This window comes from Meles meles, chromosome 14 (genome assembly GCF_922984935.1).
Source record: "Meles meles chromosome 14, mMelMel3.1 paternal haplotype, whole genome shotgun sequence".
NCBI classification, from domain to species: Eukaryota; Metazoa; Chordata; class Mammalia; order Carnivora; family Mustelidae; genus Meles; species Meles meles.
In genome coordinates, this window is record NC_060079.1 from 31,611,824 (window position 1) to 31,623,914 (window position 12,091).

The following is a 12,091-nucleotide window of genomic DNA, read 5'->3' on the forward strand; positions in this document are numbered from 1 at the left end:
AGGGAGACATCTGTACCTTTATAAAAGAGTCTGGTAAGTGCCAAGATGTAAGGATAACCAGAGCACATGGAAGTGATGCCTCAAAGGATCTTGGGTCATTAAGGGAGGCTTCCTGGGGTAGTGACATCTACAGTGAGACTCAACTCTCATGAATTAGCTAGACCAAGTTGGGTAGGAAGGAGCTGGGAGGAAGGAAAGCAGTCCTAGGGGAAAAAAATGAATTCTTTATAAAAGTCAAGAGGTACAAGGGAGTTCCTCTGGTTCTTTCCAGTTCTGAAAAGAAGAGCAATATTATGGTTAACTGCAGCGTGAGGTGGTGAGTATGAGATGAGACCGAGGAAGCGAACAGATCATGGATTATGAAGGGCTTAGAACAGCAGCAAAGACTTACCGTGTTCACATCTTTAACATAATAATAATAGCAAGCAGCGAGCACATCATTTGATTGATTAATTAATCCTTATAACTCCTAGAAGCAAGTGAGTTTCGATTTTAACAACTTACTATCTTCCATCTTGAATACCCTGATATAATGTCTTCAAAACTAGAGAGAGCACAGGGATCATTTAAAAAAATATCTACTTCTCTTTTCTAATTTTTTCTTTTTTTTAATAGAGGCTGAAGGAGTCGAGAATCACAGGAATGATGATTGAAGGGGGAGGAAGCCATGTTGAACAGGCTTAGAAATCATCTGACTAACCAGTCTGGCATCTTGAAAGATCTAAAAATTAACAGTTTCCTCCAGGGTGGAGTAAGAAATACAAGCTAGGACAGGCTTTACCCTTTGGAGAGCAGGCGGAGGATGAGGTTGGAAACCTATTTCAAACACAAGATTCTTACAATTTCTTTTTTTAAAGCACCGCTTTGAATAAAGAAATCAAAGTGAATAAACAATCTCAGGTTCAACGGGCCTATTATTAGAATATGATATTCTTGTCTCACGGTCTGAAAAACACCCTTTCTATGACTAGACATCAGATGAATGTACCTTCAGAATGAACTTTCCTAAAGAGAAATTTCCTGTTGGAATCAGTCAGTGACTAGGCCACAGAATTAGTCATGTTGTTTAATTTGTTTAAGCATATCATTAACAAGATTAAAAGCTTTCCAAGAGCTGGGATTGAAGGTAAAGGGTCATTAGCTTAAACACATAGACTCCAAAAAATGAAGTGGGGATTTATGAAATTAATATTCTAATGTTTTCTTGTTGGTATTAAAGATAACCACAGATTGGGTTTCTCAGTAAATAGAGGGAAGACAAACCAATTATCCTGTCCTCCCCACATGGCCAGTCCCCCTAAAGATTCTTCAGAAATGAAGTGTGGAAAAGGACAGTGTCCTCCAAATTACTACGAAGCTTTTTCCCAAACTGTGATGCAGTCCCTTGCTGAGCTGAGGTGGGCTAAGGTTGGTCTAGAGTCAAAAGCCTTCTTTCATTACTACTCTCAAGGTGAGGAAAGAGCCGTCCGTAGAAAATAGTCCCCATTTCCCAACCTCTCCTTAACTCATTTATCTCCACTACAGAAGCTAGTCTTGTCAACCTCACCGGCATCCTCTATGTTGCCAAAAACAAATGGCACTTTTCAGTCCTCACCTAACTTAGCTTTTCAACCATACTTGACCTTTCAACGCACATGATTACTCCCTACTTTTTAAAATACTTCCTTCTTTTGACTTCTAAGTTTACAAAGAACCATGATATTATTCTCATTTAGTTTTTTCCCCACCAACTGGGTACTCCTTCTCAATCTCCTTTGCTGGCTCCTCCTTTTTGGCTCAAACTCTGAATGTTGATTAGTCCCGACACTCAGTTTTAAGCCCTTTCTCTTCTCTATCTACACCTTCTTTCCAGGTACTCTTGTTGGGTCTCATGCCTTTCCATTTCAACTATATGGAAAGAACATCTATATTTATATTTCCAACCCTGACTCTCCCCCAAGCTCCATTCTCATACACCCACCTTCACACTTGACATCTCCAACTAGATATTTAATATGCATATTAACCATAACATATTCAAAATAGTTTTCACCTATAACCTGCTTCCCTTTCAGTTCCCCCATACCAATAAAAAAAAAAAATCAAAATTCACACAGAAGCTCAAGGGAAAGACATAAAATGAGTCCTTTCCCCCACAAGTTCTGTCAACTTTTCCTCCAAAATGAATCTATCCAATTTCTAGCTCTCCCTACTTTCCCCTTGTATGAGCCGCCATAATCTCTTATTGATTATCGCACTGGTCTCCTAACTGGTCTCCTTGCTTCCACTATTGCCCCTTCTGTACAATCCATGTTCTACGTGGCAGAGAGACAGAATGCTTTTGTAAAAGCATAAATCAGGGGCACCTGGGTAGCAAAGTCAGTTAAGCCTCTGACTCTTGGTTTTGGCTCAGGTTGTGATATCAAGGTCATGAAATTTAACGCCATGTCAGGCTCCATGCTTCATGTGGACTCTGCTTGAGATTCTCTCTCTCCCTCTGCCCCTGCTCCCTGACTCCCCACTAGCCCCCCACCCGGCTAAAAAGAATAAATAAATAATTTTTTAAAAGCATAGATCAAATCATATCAGTTATTTGCTTACTATTTACTAATGGTTATGAACACTATTCTGAAAATATTTAAAATTCTAAAATTCTCAAGGTCCTTTTACTGTCTCTTGCCTACATCTCTGATCTCATATCATACCACTTTCTGTTAATCTTCTGTACTCCAGCTACACTGTCCTTTTTGTTCCCCAAACATGTACCTTTTGGTCATTTTCTTTAATTGAAGTGTAATTGACATACAATATCCTTTTAGTTTCAGGATTATATCATAGTCTGACATCTTATACATTATGGATGTTCCCACAATAAGTCTAGTTACCATCTGTCACCACACAAAGTTATTACAATATTATTACAATATATTGTAATTATTATTACAATATTATATTCCCTCTGCTATACATTACATCCCCATGAATCATTTCTTTTTTTAATGATTATTTATTTATTTATTTATTTGACAGAGAGAGAGAGATCACAGGTAGGCAGAGAGGCAGGCAAAGAGAGACAGGGAAGCAGGCTCCCTTCTGAGCAGAAAGCCCGATACAGGGCTTGATCCCAGGACCCTGAGACCAGGACCTGAGCCAAAAGCAGAGACTTAACCCACTGAGCCACCCAGGCACCCATGAATCATTGTTTTTAATAACTGGAAGTTTATACCTCTCAATCCCCTTCACCTATTTCACCCATCCCCCCAACATCTCCCATATCTGGTAATTGATAATTTGTTCTCTATATGTGTAAGTCTGCTTATGCTTTATTTGTTCATTTGTTTCATCTTTTAAATTTCACATATAAGTGAAATCATGTGGTATTTGTCTTTGTCTGACTTATTTCACTTAGCATACTATACTTTAGGTCAATTCATATTGTTGCAAATGGCAAGATTGCATTCTTTTTTTACAGTATAATATTCCATTATACATATCTCACATCTTCTTTATCCATTCAACTATCAATGGACACTTAGGATGTTTCCATATCTTGGCTCTTATAAATAACACTGCAATGAGCATAAGGGTATATATATCTCTTTGAATTGATATTTTGTTTTCTTTGGATAAATACTCAGAAGCGGAATTACTGATCATATGATAGTTTTATTTTAATTTTTTGAGGAACCTCCTTACCCACAGTGGCTACACCAATTTACATCCCCATGAACAGTACATAAGGCTTTCCTTTCCTCACATCTTTTTTTTTTTTTTTTTTGTCTTTTTGGTAATAGCCAATCTGACAGATATGAGAGCGATAGCTCATTGTGGTTTTGATTTGCATTTTCTTTTTTTTTTTAAGATTTTATTTATTTATTTGACAGAGATACAAGTAGGCAGAGAGTCAGGCAGAGAGAGAGGAGGAAGGAGGTTCCCCGCTGAGCACAAGGCCTAATGCGGGGCCCGATCCCAGGACCCTGAGACCATGACCTGAGCCAAAAGCAGAGGCTCAAACCATTGAGCCACCCATGCACCCCATTTGATTTGTATTTTCTTGATAATCAGTGACATTGGGCATCTTTTCATGTGCTTAATGGCCATTTGTATGTCTTCTTTGGGAAAAATGCTATTCAAATCCTTTGCCCATTTTTAATAGGGTTTTAAGTATCAGGTTGCATAAATTCTTTATGTATTTTGGAATTAACCCCCTACTGGATGTATTGGAGACTTTGCACAAGCTCTTCCTTTTGTGATGCTCCTTCCCCAATTTTCACATGGTTGGTTTCTTTCCATTTAGTGTCATCTCCCTTGAGAGGCTATCCCTATCACTCAAACTAGTTTCTCAGTCTCTCTCAATCATTTCCCCTGTTTTATAGTCTTCATAGCACTTATCATTGCCAAATATGTTATTTGTTTATTTATTTACTAACTGCCTCCCTTCCAAAATGTAAGCATCATATGAGCACATACCTGTCTTGGTCTCTGCTTTATTCACAGCATAAAAGTGCCTGACACATAGTCGATGACCAATAAATTATTATTGAATGAATACTTTATCCCAATGTCTACAAGCCAACACTGTGTAACAGCTGCTGTGAGCCAGAGACTGTTATAAAAGTTTTACACATGTGCCCTCGTTTCCACCTCAGAGCAACGCTAGAGCTAGGTACTACTATTTCTGTACTTTCCAGATAAGGAACATGCAGCACCGAGAGGTCACACACCTAGTAAGGAAGAGAGTTGGGATTTCACCCAAGAAGCTTCATTCCACAGTCCATGCTTGTTGATACTATATGACATCACTTGGCTTAGTTTGCCCATCTGTGGCCTTCCCAGGTCAGGAAATGACCCTCTAGCCTGTCAACCCTAACGTCTCTGACAGGAGAGAATCCTAAGAGAAAGCAGTAAGATCTGAGCACTGTGTTCAACAAAGAACATGCCTCCCCGGGTTTGGACTTTGTGCCTTTTCTTGTCAGAGTGGAAATGCTCCAACCACTCTGTGCTTTGATATAACATGCAGGTGTATATGGGTAGGGGTCTTCACCCCTACCACACATGGGGGAAAAGGAGAACAAGGGCCAACATTCCTCTGATTTTTGTTAAGTCGGATGGAAGGAGAACAGAACGACAGTTCTGTTTTTATACAGAACTTTTTATAACCTCAAGGAGCCACCGCCTATGAGTTATCCACCCAGGATCCATGAAATGGGGGGACTCGGCTTCCTGAGGCCCCCTCATGATCTTACTCTACTCTCTAGCCACAGTGCTCAGAGGGTGCCTTTCATCCTCAGAAGGACCTGAGATGCCTCTCCAGTGGGATTCCAGTTTCCTCTCTGAGATCTTCCCTCTGTCTCTATAAATCATGTTGAGTCCGGTCACCAGCCCTAACTGCAGAACAGTTAAATGCCCCTGCTTCTTCCGGGTCTCATCCCGAAAAGCAGTTAGAACCAGATAGGCACTCTTCCCCTTTCACAGGGGGACAGCCTGACCACTAATACCTTGAGTCATCACCTCTCGGGATCTTTGTCTCCTTCAACTCCTACGGTCATGTCTAAAGCTAAGACTGTTTCCCGGGCAACAGCTCTCCGTGTGTTTGTAACACCCAGTACCACTCTGCCAAAGACAGCCCACTGCTTCTCTACCAACCTGGTTCCCCATAGCCAAGACTTTCAAATACAAGGAGTTTTTTTTAGTAATACTGTTGATGGTTTGTTTTTTCATGGTCTAATTTAGTCTTGCCTCTGCCCAAGAAAAAATTACTTTTGCTATGTGGCAAGTTTTCCTATTCTTTTGTATCTGATCACTGATTAACTTTTTATTACCTTGGGACCCTGAAATCCATACCCGCCGTCTAGGCTTATCTAATATCCATGGGGGAATCTCATGAGTCCTGACGTCAAATCATATGGCCAACCAAGACTGGCCTTGTTGCTTACTTCTCTGCCTGTCTCCCCATATAATTGTAGAGAGCAAAGGTCTGTAACTAGGACCACCCTGAAAGCTTATAGGTTCAGAGAGACCAGTGATAAGTCCCAGGTATTCTCATAGTTGGATGCTACCTTGGCTCCTTCCTGGATCCTGGATCAGCCCTAAGATAATGGCAAAGATAGGAAAACAGTAGGAAGTATTTATAACAAAGAGCATGACCCAGATGAGCCAATCCAGAAGCATTTGGAATAACAATCAAGAGGTCAAAATTTTCATACACCAAGACTCTGTTTATCTGAGGGTGACCAACAGTGACCATAATACTATTACGGATGACCAGCAGTAGGCAACATACAAGCAAGACAGACAAAATTCGCTAAAGGAAAAAATTGACTGCAAGACAGAACCTTAATTTTGTCCATGGAAATACATAATATCTTCAAAAGGGAAGGGTTCTAGGCATACGTATATCTTCCAGTGACATTCCTCTTCTCCTTCAGTGACACACTAATGCCTACCAAATCAAGTTCAAGCTCTTTCATGTGGTGTCCAAGATCTTCAGTAATTAAGCTTCACTTATGCCCCCTTTTTAGATTATTATTTGCTCACTAGAGTTCCCAGACTCCAGAATTTCCTAAAGGAGAGAAATTTTTAATTGCTAGACCAAGAGGATGATGCTAAAGTGAAGAGCAGTCATTCATAGCATAGCTGCCCCAAATCTTTTGAATAACCTTTCCACAGTGTGAGAATTCTCCATAAAATATACCTTCATTCCCAAAGTCCATAAAGCTCAGTTTCCCAACCTCTCTGGTCTCTAGGCTTCAGACCTGGGACTGAGGATGAGCCAGTAAGACATATCCATGGGAGACTTTGATCCAGGCTCATGCCAAGGGGTGGGTCAGTGTCAAGGCAGTGTGGTCCACATTAGTAGCGTGTGTGTTGGTTTCTAACTGGATTCTTGATCTTGAGAGAAGCAGCAGCTCACTTGGGAGGCTAGTTTTGCAATGTGGTTTTGGGAGTTCTACCTAGAGTTCAACACTTTAGCCTTTAGGACAAGCTATGTATATAACTTAATAAGTCCCTTGACACTTAGACAAGTTAGAGTACATATTTTTGTTTGCAACCAAGGACCTGTCCAAGACAGTTGCTTATTACTTTGGTTTGACAAATGGAAGTATTTTAAGAACAAACTGATTTTCCTTCCATTCAGATGGCATCATAGTTTCACGCCTACTTACAACTTTTCTTCTCTGGGGACAAAAAGGAGAGATGGGAATTATTATTCAGAAATATGTAAATTGGAGGATGCAGTGAAGTGAGATGTGGTCCCATATCTGTCCAGGGAGAGTCATGAACATGGAACCAGAGAACAATAATAGATTCCTCTAGATATGTTCAGTAAAGGCAAATAGCACAGTCATCTCACTTCCTCTTTCCCTTACTGCTATCCTCTGAACAATACCCAGCCTGATTTCTGTAGTTGGGCTCCCAAAGGAAAGATTTCCATGATAAGGTGAAGTTATCTTCATATAAGTTGTCACCACCAAGTGTCTATACCAAAAAGTAGTTTATCGCTATAAGATTCTGAATTCATTAGCCTTGATGGTTTGGAAATTTATTTCCCATTAATGTCTTTTCTTCTAAGATCCTTGTCTTGGGTAGAACAACAAAAAAGTAGAAAGAACCAGGGAGAGCCTAAGGAGAAGATAGAGCTAGGGGGTAAGGAGAGAAAAACACCAAGAAAGAGAAGGAAAGAACATATTTCAAGTCTAGGAAACATCCCAGACCAAATTCTCCTTTCTCTTTGCAGAACTAACATATTTTCATGTTTGCCTCCAGCTTCTGGGGGATTAGATCCTCTGTTCACTACCTGGGAAGGGAAACTAGCAAAAATACTGCTCATGAGTTACTATTTTGAAATACTTAGTTCTAATAGCCATCATTTAGGTGATAAATAGACTGACTTCACAGATCCCACCAGAATGAAGCTAGTGGAGGTACCATTTCCTTGAGGTTGCCTCCCCTGACCTCTTAACTCAAGTTGATCTTCTTTACAAATTCAACGGCACCACAGATGTCTTCATTTTAGTACTGACCATTACTTTAAACAAATAACCAATTGTGCAGAAAGACACTACTATTGCCATCACTTTATAACAGGAAGGTCTTTCTATATAATAATATTTAGAAAGAGACAACCTTATTTTGAGAACAGAAAAATGTTTTCAAATGTAGAAAAATCATACCTTGATTTAAAACATACATTTTATGTAATTTTTTTTTGATACAAGTTTGTTGACTTTGGTATTTTATTGGACACTGCAAGAGGGAAGAAGAGCTCAATGTTCACCTTGTTTTAGTAGTGTGGTTTTTAACAGGTTTGCCAAAGGATTTTGATTAAATGGATGCCATAGTCTCACATGATCCAAAAATATTCTGGATGAACTGAGAAAAGCTATGGAATAATCATCCCCACAATTTTACTGCTGTACCTGTCTTGTCCTCAGAGCATCAAGCCAGGTGTCTGGCTGGCCAGGCTGAAAGAAAAATGCTGCAGAAGACTGTCTGCCTGGGGCTGCCCAGTTCTAGCTTCCCATGGCCCCAAACAGTCAGAAATCCATCTCAGAGGGATGCTGTGGGCCAGAAGACAAGGTGATGAGTCAGCATTAGTATGGGACAAGCGTTTGAAGATCACCTTATTCAGTCCCCCTAACTATTCCCTACATATGCTCCTTTCACTCCATTCTCCCTGGGTGTTGAGTTAGGAGTTTGTACTTTGTTTGAATGTAGTGCAGAAGTTTAAAATATGTTTAGTGATTTTTCATCATCGTCAGCCGTAGTGCATAACTATGATATTTTCCAATATAATTTCAAAGTCTAACTGAGGTATTTATAATTTACTTTGGCAGATGCTCTGTAAAGATCATAATGCTGTTCTTAGTTTGTGCATGCATTTATAAATGGCTTTACCATTTGTTGGAAGAAACATAAAAACAAACTCTCTTAATTCTATATCACTTGCTCTCTATTCTAAGCTTGACTTCTGTGAGACTCAATTGACTTCTATACATCAGTTCAATAGCATTAATTCAAACAGAAAGCACAGTTTACAAATCAGGTGTTACTAGTACATAACTAGCTCTAATCTTAAGATTTATCAAAATGATTTGAAACATCTTCTTCAATAAATATAACAATTTTACAACTGGCAATTGCACACCAATATAAAGATCCAAAAGATAATGATTGAATTGGGTGTTAGAGTTTCACAATCAAATTTCCTGAGAGAAATATTTTAAAAAATCATCCCAAAACAGATGTCCTTAAAAACCACTTGATGAAATTCAACACCCATTCCCAGCAACACTCTGTGTAAACTAAGAAAAGAGGGAAACTCTCCAACTTGTAAAAGGGCATCAATCAGAAATAATGGCAAACATCACACTTAACATTTATCCATTAAAACCAAGAGAGCAAGACAAAAATGTTCACTATTACTGTGATAGACTTTTTTCTTGTACAAAATTAAATAGTAATCATCCATTGTTCTCTTTAAAAATCCTATTCATAATGGTAACAAAATATATAAAATACCTAGGGTAAATAGAAATGTATAAGATTCATATGAAGAAAACTATAAAGTTTATCTAAAGGGCATTTAAGAAGATATGACTGTATCTTACTCTTGCATGGCAAGGCTTAAACATTATATATTTACGTGCTTATGTTATTATAGATTATTTATATAAATATTACATATAATGTTAATTCTCCTTAAGTTGATTTATAAAATCAATTCCTAAAACCATTTGGTTACAGCCATCCATAGACGTTAACATGCAAAAATATCTCTAATACATTCAGAAACAACTTATGGAACAACATATACAGTATGATGCCACATTTAGGACAAACACAAAAAAACTGTGTGCATCCATATATACATGCATACAAAAGAGCTTGGGAGGCTGCATAGTAAACTATTCACAGGGTTTTATTAATTGAAAAAAAATTCTAAATATCAACATCAATACAACCAATTAATATAACCAGTATATATGTAATCTATAAACTTACATGTTTTGTCACATGCAATCAATCAGTATAATAATACCAATTTATCCAATAAATCATGTACTAAAATTTTATATTTATTAAATATCCATTTCATAATATACCAAAAAGTTGAAGCTCCTTTTAAGATTTTTTTTTTGTTTTAAGGTTTTTTCTTTTGAATACTTTGAGGATTACTTAGCTAATCAACATATTTTAGGCAAACAAGTAGATTTTGAACTACTAATTGGAACAAGGACCAATGCTCTCTCATAATTATGAAATCAATCAGAGCATTTCACATTTCTTTGTCATCTCCTTTGTCTTTTCTATTTTGTTTTTTTGACGAGATGACCAAGAGGTAACAAAGATTGAGTATAAAAGAGGTTATTTTCTCTGATAAACTATAAATGAGCAATTAGAATGATACTTCATGACATATACTAAAATGAACTTAGATTGATTAGGGAGTTGAATGAAAATAATCAATTTAGTAATTGTTTCTGACCCAAGAACTAATTTTATAGCAAAAAGAGTGGTGCAATGTCCTCATATCCATGGAATTCATTGGTCTTCCCAAGTGCCAATCATCTAGAGGCCTCTAGGGAATGCTGACATGGTACAAAGTTGGAGACCTGCCTTAAAGGATGGAGTGCATTCTTCAAACCCATGATCAAGGTGACCAACATATAGTGGTGTTTCTCCCATAGCCAGAATGCCCAGTCCAGGAATCAAGGGATGGGAATCTATCCTTTCACAAATATTCGCTTCCCATCTCTGCAACGTAAGGTTCTGCTGGCTTAAGATCATTGTTTTCAAGGAAGTAATATCTCCTTCAGAACCTGCAATATATTTTTTTTAATTGAACTAGAAGTTGAGACTGTCACCTGGACATTGGGAGTTCCACGGAATTAACCTGCAAGGAAAACATGAACACAGGGCCTTGCTCCAAGCCTAAGCCCACTAAGAGACCAGGAGGTATCCTTAGAAGTCCAGCAGTTATAGAAAATCAAATCCTAAGAGAGTTGATTTAAAATTTAAAACAATTCAAAAGAAACCTATTGACCCAAAGAAACATCTCTCCAATTCAATCTGTGAACAGTGTTGCCAAAGAAAAAGAGAAGAAAATTATCACAGAGATCATACTGAAAGAAATCACTGAAACTAACTTGTCCTTAGTTATGAAAGAACAAGAACAAGAGTATCTAGAGAATTATTCCTGGATATCTACCTGTCAAATTTTTGAACTATAAAGACATGTCATATTTAACAGAAATAAAGAGGAGACAGAGTTATCATTCAAAGATTCAGAGTAAAAGATGTTTAAATTTATATAATAGAACATAAGCGGGTCCTAAGAATAAAATTACCATAGGTCTCTTAAAAACATTTGATTCTCACCACAAACCCATCATAATGTCAATATGCTATTTTTTTTTATATTAGTTGTTTAGTTTGGGCTTTGGTTGTTGTTCATTTTTGTTTAAGGCAGAAGTCTTTTTGCAAATGTAGAGCCTGAAGGACTATTTTAACAGAATTGCATCTACAAAAGATTGGGCCTATAAGAAGGGACAATAAACTTGAGTGATTCAGATGACTATCACAGGAACAGTAATTAGATTATATATATATATATATATATTTTTTTTTAAAGATTTTATTTACTTATTTGACAGACAGAAATCACAAGTAGACAGAGAAGCAGGTAGAGAGAGAGGGGGAGGCAGGCTCCCTGCCAAGCAGAGAGCCCAATGCAGGGCTTGATCCCACAAGACCTGAGCCAAAGGCAGAGGCTTTAACCCACTGAGCCACCCAGGCGCCCAGTAATTAAGTATCTTAAGTAAAGTATTATTGTTACAAAATCTAAGACACAAAAAGAGAACAGTGTGAAAATTGTTTCTGAACCAAATTTAAAGTTTGAAAATAATACTAAAAGATAAACATAATCTTGATCTATACTAAAACTTCATACATAGGGATCTCAATAAATGTTAAATTCCTTCTTTTCTTATACCAACAGAATTTGGGAAAACACAGAGAAACAAAGGAGAGGTGGGGGGGAGCTTGGTTTTTATTAAAAAAAATAAAGACAAAACTTACTGGGAAATTTGGAAAGCAATTTTATTGATAA